This window comes from Onychostoma macrolepis, chromosome 04, assembly GCF_012432095.1.
Source record: "Onychostoma macrolepis isolate SWU-2019 chromosome 04, ASM1243209v1, whole genome shotgun sequence".
NCBI classification, from domain to species: Eukaryota; Metazoa; Chordata; class Actinopteri; order Cypriniformes; family Cyprinidae; genus Onychostoma; species Onychostoma macrolepis.
Genome location: NC_081158.1, coordinates 18407659 through 18417263, shown reverse-complemented (window position 1 = coordinate 18417263; position 9605 = coordinate 18407659). Strand labels below are relative to the sequence as shown.

General features: G+C 39.3%; 1 long non-coding RNA gene across 1 annotated transcript; it reads left to right on the top strand.

The window, feature by feature from the left end:
- Window positions 1-4385: 4385 nt before the first annotated feature.
- Window positions 4386-9004, top strand: LOC131539301 (uncharacterized). The gene is made up of 4 exons (XR_009270823.1): window positions 4386-4975; window positions 5078-5147; window positions 6596-6630; window positions 8252-9004. It is a non-coding gene; the product is annotated as an uncharacterized LOC131539301 (long non-coding RNA).
- Window positions 9005-9605: the final 601 nt, after the last annotated feature.

Below are 9605 nucleotides of genomic sequence, written 5' to 3'. Positions count from 1 at the left end.
GTGCACACATTCAGAAAGAGAAACTGTTTACATTTATGTCTTTTTGAGGATATAGGTTTTCGCTTTTTATGATTTAGCGCCGCCTGCTGGCAGAACGGTTACCTGCTGCAGTTGGGGCGTCTGATTCATTTACTGAATCGTTTGGTTTCAAAGAACCGGTTCAAAAATCATCCATCCTCTCCACTCGCCAACCTAAAGTGTACATTTACGGATCCATTCTGACAGCAACTAACACCATATTATGGAAGCAGAATAATGACAATAGTTTTTGAAACATAAAATCATAATCGAAAATAAGATGCATTGCATTAACAGTGCTTGCATTTTAATGCCTTGTATTTCCAGGGCTTGCATTTTTAGGTCCTGAAATTTAACATAGTTGTTTATTTAAGCTGTGAATATTTCAATTCAAAATATTTCACACACATTTTCATAATAAAAAATAAATAAATTCAATAATTCGTGTTCACCTTCCAGAATTCACTTACAAAATATTCAGTCTGTTTAAAAATACAATGTATAATATTCGACAGGCAAATTTCGATCATTTTATTTCACTTTCCAAATTCGCTTCCACAAATTCAGTAGTTAAAATTCGGCAGAAAATTCAGCGGTGCACATCCGGGAAAAACAGGAATAGCAGTAGAGCACCGATGCATGATCTCCAGCTGCTGTCAGCCGCAGGTGGCGCGCCGCGCAAGCGGCTGTTGATGAAGGCCATTTGTGGATCAAGTCATTCATTTACAAAAACTGATTTGCAGAAATGGAGCAAGCGCTAAGTAAAAATTTTGATTATCGGGGCCAGTATAAACATGTGGAAACGCTGATTGTGTGTATGTTTAATTCATCTTCGCTGTTTCTCGTAGCCTCCATGTAAGCAGCTTTTTCTACCACAAAGGAGATTATAATGCTCTTTTACCAAACGCTGAAGTACAGAACTAACATTACATCTGATGAAGACATATTGCTTTCGGTTGCTTAGTTTCTGTAACTTTGTATCATGGCTTGTGCGACGCTGTGCTGTAATACTGGGGTTCCCCTCATGCGTCACACTCCAGGATTCCCCAACGACACGCTCAGTGAACTAATACAGTGATATAAGACCTCAGATCTCAGAATACACTTCATTGATGATCATGCGAACTATATACAGGCAAGCAAATGAGGTCAGAAGAACAACGCGCTGGATTTTCGTTGCCACTGATCTGAGTCGACAGTCCTACAAAGATATCAATACCACGATTAGTTTTAACAGTAAGCAACCACTTTATATGGACATAAAAAAGGAGTTCAAAACCGCCTAGGTGTATTGTTGCTGCAAATGTAAACCGAGAAAGCATTGACTCGCTATCGCACCCAAGGGGCCGTCTGACAATTCCACCGACGGGGTTAAAACGTCCAATGTGTTTAAATGAAAATGACTTTTAACATTTAAAATAACACACTGTCAAATTGTAAAGCTTGTATTGCTCATATGATTTACTACAGATGAGATTTTACCAATACCTCCCTTTATGTTCAGTACACAATTATTTACATAAAAAAGATCATATATAATTCACCGAAAGGGTTTTTCATGTTCCACAGGTTGCAGTATGTTGTGAAATTTTGCCAATATCTGTATGTACAATTCACAATTGACCTATCGGTGAGCCCCGCCCCCCTTAGTTACTGTTGCTCCCTCGGACAAACTAAAGGAGTCTCTGTCTTACAATGACAGCTGCAGTGTGAAACCCTAGTCCCACGATGTTTTTGCACAATTTTGGACACAGAAGGCCACCAAATGGGAATTAAATATTCCATGCAGGGATTTATCAAATATTTAAAAATAAATACGGTGGGTAACTCGAAACTTCACGCCCATTACCTTCACAGGCGACAGTCGCATGTGCTCCGGTCAAATGTAAATAATGGTGTCAATATTGCCGTATCAGTTTGAGCCAGAATCAGACCCAGAAAGCGGTAATGAAGAGAGTCAAGCAGAACTTCCGCAAGCACGGCTCTTACAAAACGTTTCTGAATGGAAGTTTGCTGTTGTGATTACATATGATTTTTTGGAGTTTGTACACGTTTGTCTTATACACACAAAATAGCATCGAACTAACTGACTACTAAAGCCAGTGTTGGCATTTGTTTACATCCTTGATAAAACTAAAACATTACGTCTGAAATTATACATGCAAATACATTTAAAATTATTAAATCTTACTTACAGGTTGTGGCCCAACACCTGCTGCCTCTGGTTTTAAAGTTGGAACTGCTCCATGTTTTAGTAATAGTTTCTGTGTGAATCCGGCATTGAACTCGTGTAGATTCTAGAAGCTGTCTTCCGTAAAATGCGCAGCACAGAGAACTAAATTAGGATTGTAATTGTCAGGAACATAATCAAACATAAATTTTAACCATTGTTGATTTAACTACAGCGTCCGTAGGAAGCCCGAACACAGAAGACCTGACAGCTGGGTGAAAATAACAGCGTTTCGACGGCATGGCTACAACTCTCCACTATAACTCTTCCTCTTCGACAAAGCCGCAGAACATGGCCTTGCCCCCTCTTTGGCATGTTCCGGAGGGAGGGGTTGATGCAAATGTATGGGTTTTTACGTATGCAACCCGGGAAGTATCTCGTTGTAGTCCCATATGAGTCATTTTTGTAGGCATTAAACTTCCTGATTTTTAAAAGACGATATCTCCGCTTATGTTGAACTTTCAGCGCAGCAACTGTCATGACTCGAATGAAAAAGTCACGGATTCAATAGCAAGTGAGAACAGGTGTTTATTAAACACAATAAAAGAGGTAGTGCAGGTGAGAAACGAGGCAACAGTAGAATAACAGGCTCGGCAAACGCAGGACTCCGTGGGCAGAACGCAACGGACGAACCGCAGACGATCCTCAGAACAGGCAGGCGAATCTCAGAACAGGAACACAGGAACTGGAGCGAGGGAGAGAAACTGTGAGTCGAACCTGAACCTCCACAACCATCTGACAAAGACAAGACGAGGTGACAAACAATATATAGGACATTCTCATTCAACACAGCTGGCGCTGATCAGCTCATCAGCGATAACGAGCCGTGCTGATGAGCCGCGCCCATTCATACAACATGCACACACATAGCAAAGGCGAGTCAGTGAATCCATGAACCGTGACAGTACCCCCCCTCCTAGGAACGCCGCCTGGTGTTCCCAGACACCCTTACCTGCGATTGTAATCATCGATAAGGAGTGGTCCAGGATGTCCCTAGCAGGAACCCAACTTCTCCTCCGGACCGTAACCTTCCCAGTCCACCAAGTACTGGAATCCGTCCCCTCCGCCTAGAGTCCAGTATACGATTGACCGAATAGGTAGGTTCCCCATCTACGAGTCGCTGCGGGGAGGAACCGGGCAGGCGGATTAAAGTGAGAACGAAATACGGGCTTTATTTTGGACACATGAAAGACGGATGAATCCTTCTGTACGCTGGAGGGAGGTTGAGGCGGACTGCCACCGGACTAATGATCTTGGTGACAGTAAACGGGCCAATGAATTTGGGAGCAAGTTTATTAGAAACGGAGCGGAGAGGAATGTTCCTGGTTGAAAGCCACACTTTTGACCAACGACGATACGGGAGGCTTAGACCGGTGGCGATCGGCTTTAGCCTTGGTGCGCGCCCCACCCGTAGTAGAGTCTCACGGGCTCTAGTCCATGTGCGGTGACACCTCTGAGCAGGCGTGAGCGGAGGGACCGCGACTTCGGATTCCAGACTGGGGAAGATTGGTGGCTGGTAACCTACACTACATTCAAACGGAGATAGGCCCGTGGACGACACTGGCAACGTATTGTGTGCGTACTCCACCATTGAAAGTTGTTGACTCCAGGAGGAAGGATTCTTGGAGACCAAACATCGTAACACCCTTTCCAAATCTTGGTTGGCTCTCTCGGTTTGACCATTGCTCTGGGGTGAAACCCTGAGGACAGACTGACAGTCGCTCCCAGTAACTTACAAAACTCGCCAAAATTTGGACACAAACTGGGGTCCTCTGTCAGAAACCACGTCTATCGGGAGGCCATGTAAGCAAAAGACGTGATCAACAACGGTCAACGCTGTCTCCTTGGCTGAGGGTAATTTGGGCAAGGGAATAAAATGAGCCGCCTTCGAGAACCGGTCCACCATAGTCAAAACGACCGTATTGCCCTGAGAGGGTGGGAGGGCAGTGATAAAATCTAGCGCTATGTGGGACCAGGGTCTCGAAGGGACAGGCAGCGGTTGAAGTAACCCATCTGGGGGTCCATTGGAAGTCTTACCAGTGGCACAAACCGAGCAAGCCAAAACAAAACTGTGAATGTCACGAGCCATCAATGGCCACCAAAACCGTTGCTTGATTAAAAAACTAGTGCGAGTAACTCCTGGATGGCAACCCAGACAGCAGTTGACTCTGTGCCGGATCCGTTTTCAAACCGGCAAATCCGTATTACAGTCACATCCGTTTCAGTGCTGTAACACGGATCCAGCCCGGGCCCGGTTTCAGTGGCGGGAACTACTGTCGCAGAGCAGATCCGGGCCGCGTCCGAAACGAGCGCGTGTTTATCTGCAGTTCAGAACAGAAGACATCAAAGATATTTGCTTTGATCAAAGCAATAAATTGTATTTTGAAGTAAATTAAAATAGAAAACCATTATTTTAAATTGTAATACTTTTTTCTGTATTTTTGATCAAATAAATGCTGGCTTGATTAGGATTTCGCGGAAAGAGTAAAAAAAATGTGTTGTAATATACTGTTTCAATATCTTAGAGAAACCAATTTAAGTGGAAGGATAAAGTTTTTTTTTTTTTTTTAAACAATGCTTATACACAACATTCTGGTCCACACTCACACCAGATGGTGGCGGTAATGCACCAAAAAGTTGTTTGCCAACCGCCAATAAACCTTAATAGAAGAAGAAGACGTCAAGACGATCGAGGCACGGGCTGTTATCCTCAAAAACTTCTCCAAGGTATGTCACACCGTGTGATATCACACTGTTCTACTAACAAATTAATCTCTTATTATGTTGTGTACGATAACTTAAAGGTTTGGTGTATTTATTGCTCCTTAGATCGGTGTTGGACCGGCGAACACTTAGGCCTATGTTACTATGTTGCTAACATGAAGAAAACGGTCCAGAGGTCTGTAATTATACGTAATTTACGAATTTTAACTTAATTACTGAATTTAAACTTTAGTAATTTTGACTGCTTCTATTAAAATTTTATGTTTAAGATTGCTGCCTGTCATGGTGGGCTAGCAGTGTTAATGTTTAAGTACTAACCCTCGAGGCTGCATGCATTTATTTGATCAAAAATAAAATTAAAAAAGTAATATTGTGAAATATCATTTGAATATATTTTTAAAATGTAATTTATTCCTGTGAATTTTCAGCATCATTACTGCAGTCTTCAGTGCATGATCTTTCAGAAATCATTCTAACATGCTGATTTAGTGCTGGATTTTTATTGGTGCTCAGTTATCAGTAATGGTTCTTCTTCTTATTATTATTATTAGATGTAAAAAAAAAAAAAAAAATACAGTTTTTGCTGCTTAACATTTTCTGGAAACATTTTTATGATTCTTTGATGAATAGACAGTTCAAAAGAACATCATTTATTTGAAATATATATTTTGCTTCATTATAAATGTTTTTACTTTTATCAATGTAATGCCTGTTTGCTAAATGAAAACAGTCATTTCTATTAAATAACACACACCAAACATTTGAATGGTTGTATATCATGGTTTCTGCATATATTAAGGAGCATAACTGTTTTTCAACTGATAATAATCAGAAATGTTTCTTGAGCAGCAAATAATAATAGAATGATTTCTGAAGATCATGTGACGCTGAAGACTGGAGTAATGATGCTGAAAATACAGCTTTGATCACAGAAATAAATTACGTTTTACAATATATTCATAAAAAACATATTTTAACTGATAATTACTTTTAAAATTTATTTCTGTGATGGCAAAGCTGAATAAATAAATGCTTTTCTTTTTAACTTTTTATTCATCAATAAATCCTGAAAAAAGTATCACAGATTCCCAAAAAATTAAGCAGCACAACTGTTTCCAACATCGATAACAACGGAGTATCCAATTAGTATATTATAATGATTTCTGAAGGATCATGTGACACTGAAGACGAGTAATGATGCTCAAAATTCAGCTTTGATCACAGAAATAAATTATATTTTGAAGTATATTAAAATAGAAAACCATTATTTTATTTCATTTCATTATTTTTAATACTTCACAATTTTTTTTTTTTCTTTATTTTTGATCAAATAAATGCTGGCTTGATGAGCATAAGAGACTTATTTCAAGAACATTAAAAACAGTAATGTGTCCAAACTTTTGACGAGCCCAGTCCCCTTGAATAAGCAGGCAGAACGCTTTCAGGCACACTGAATGATAGAAACAGAGGGGCATTGAGGAGATATACATGGTATGGTTTTTATTTATAAAATCTTTGCCAAAATATGCTTTTATTTCTGTTAACGGTATGCTCCATGTTAATTGGGTAAATTAACTGAGAAATTGTCCAGCAACACTATATAACGATCTGTTTCAATTTCAGGTTCCACCTGAGAGCCGGGACTGTCAAATAGTAAGGTGAGTCCATTTTTTTTATTTTTTAGTTTTCAGTGGAGTTTGAGTTATTCAAGCTATTTGAATGCCACAATTTATAATTGAGTATTGATAATAATAAGTGCCTGATAATGTTGCAACTTGTGCTGTTCAAAACATACTGTTTGTTGGGGCCGACTGAGGCTTGCAGCTTTCTGGAGAAATGCTCCTTCAAATAACTTCACACTCATCCTGAACAATATACCTGTTATGACAGTCATAGTCATCTAGCAATGCTATAGTCTGTGTGTCATTTGGGTACAAACCCTTTTTCATCTCAAGTCGGTGATTAAAGGAAGTGTGTATGACACTGATGTCCCATGCACTAATTTCCACAGTGGAGCATGTTAATAAACTGTGACTCTTATGTGTAAGGCATAAACATTGCCTTCCTTGCTTTGTAATACTAAATGAAACAAATACATTCATAACATATCTGTGTAATATGCAATTAGTTGTGTATTTTTTAATATATAAAACAGGTGGCACAGATTCCCCTTGCTTTTCTTCTCTGTTATATCAGTTATTATACTTTACACCTATGGGCAGCAAGCAGAATGAACATTATCTTTGTTACACACAAAGCTGGACAAAATTACTCGATTACAGGTAAATTCAATATTCTGATCATATTTTTTTAAGCACTTTTACCGAATTCCAAACCACATCAATCATAATAACTACTATTAATTTTGTGTACGATCATTTTATAATTATATAATCAACAAGAACTGGAAGTGAAAAACGCTTACTGATGCTCCAGAAGGAAACACGATACATTAAGGGGGTGAAAACTTTTAAACAGAATGAAGGTGTACATTTTTCTTATTTTTCCTAAATATTTTTTTCATTTAGTACTGCCCTTCAGAAGCTACAGAAGATACTTTCCAGACAGCAAGCAGTGTCGGCCCAGATCCGGCCCACATGTGGCCCGCATTGATTTCACGTGGGCCAGATGTGGGCGGATCTGGGCCAACACTATGTTGTTGTCTGGGTTACATGTTTCCCACAAGACAAAATAAGTTCAATTTACCCTTCTTCAAATTCAAAAAGTTTTCACCCCCTTAATGCATTATTTTTTCTTCTGGAGCATCAGTGAGCGTTTAAACCTTCTGTAATAGTTGCATATGAGTCCCTCAGTTGTCCTCAGTGTGAAAAGATGGATCTCAAAATCATACAGTCACTGCTGGAAAGGGTTCAAATACACAAAAATGTTGGAAAAGCACAGCATTTGTGGGAGCTGAAGGATTTTTCTGAAGAACAGAAGACAGTTTAACTGTTCAGAACAAACAAGAGACTCATGAGCAACCATCACTAAACAAAAACACACAGCTGTGGATCATTCAGGGAACAACACAGTATTAAGAATCAAGTGGATGTAAACAACGGGGTCATTTTTATAAATTCAACAATTTTTTCTCTTGTGGACAACATGTAAATGTCTTATCCCTCTTATTTTGGTAAAATAATTAACATTTTGCAGATTCTGCAAGGTGTATGTAAACTTTTGACCTTATGTGTGTTTGTGTATATATGTACTGTATGTATATAATATTTAATATTAATATTTTAATATTAAAAAGATAATTAATCTTTTTTTTTTTAGAGACAACGAAAAGGGGGGAACTGTCTTTAAGCTGTGGAGTCAGATGGACGGCTCGCATTTACCTCAAAAACGGCATTGCAGAAAACTCGAACAACTAGAACCAACTCAAGCACACAATGGTGACACACATTTGTAAGGCCTTTCCCTGTGATATAAAATTTCCCTGTGGTAATTATTCAGATTCTTCTCATTCTCATTGTGTAGCACTGTTTTAAGCTTGTTTAATATTATGTACAGTAAGCACTAGAAGTAGAGACATATACTACTTGGGGTAGTTTTTTAAATTAACTTTAATTTTGCTTTTGATGCAAAAATTATCAAAAGAAAAGATGTAGTGTAGTAATTCAATTGTTTTAATATGAATATTATTTTAATAGTGTTCAGGACAGTAATTGTCTGTACATCTAAATCATTTCTTTAAACTTTTTGTTGTCTAAGACCTTCGTGTTATACCATAAGACAAAAAAAATATATTTAATTATGTATTATGTACCCAGACAGCAACATAGTTCTGGCCCAGATCCAGCCCACATCTGGCCCGTGTGAAATCCATGTGGGCCAGTTGTGGGCCGGATCTGGGCTGACACTCCTTGCTGTCTGGGTAAGATGCTTGTAATCATTGCTTTAAAGGTATTTATCATTTCTACTTAAATAGTCATTATCTACTTGTATGATTTGTATTATCCGGTAACTGTACAAATACTGTGGCATATGGACATTACTCTTTTTATTTGTAACTTTTAAATGCAATACTCTTTTTAAATGCATTTTCTGTAAAGCTGCATTGGAATATGTATTGTGAAAAGCACTTTACAAATAAACAAATTGTGTTTGAATTCTAGATATGTATACAACTTATTTGTGTGTGTGTGTGTGTGTGTGTATGAAGGCATATATAATAATACACAAAATGAGCTGGCCCAGATCCGGCATGGTACTGGACCAGATCCTGCCCACATTTGGGCCAAATCACCATAAAGGAATCCACATCTGGTCTGGAGCTGGCCCAGTTCTGGCCCAGATCCGGAAAAACCGGATCCATGCCGGTATTGGCCCGTTGTGCCAAAAGACACCGGCCCGAGTCCGTTACACGGATCTGGTCCAGAACGTCCGATGGGTCTGGACCAGATCTGGCCCAAATTATTTTTGCTATCTGGGAAGCTACGTTGGAACAATGACCCCACTGAATAACGTTGGACCGTAATCCCTCCGGCACAAACAAACGATTCGGTGGGCAATCGGGCGGAGGCGTTACCCCTTCTAAGGCCGATCTGACCTTCGACTCGACCTCCCATGTGAGTGTGGAGACAAATAGGGTCTCGGGTAAAATGCACTCGGGAGTAGACGGGCGATC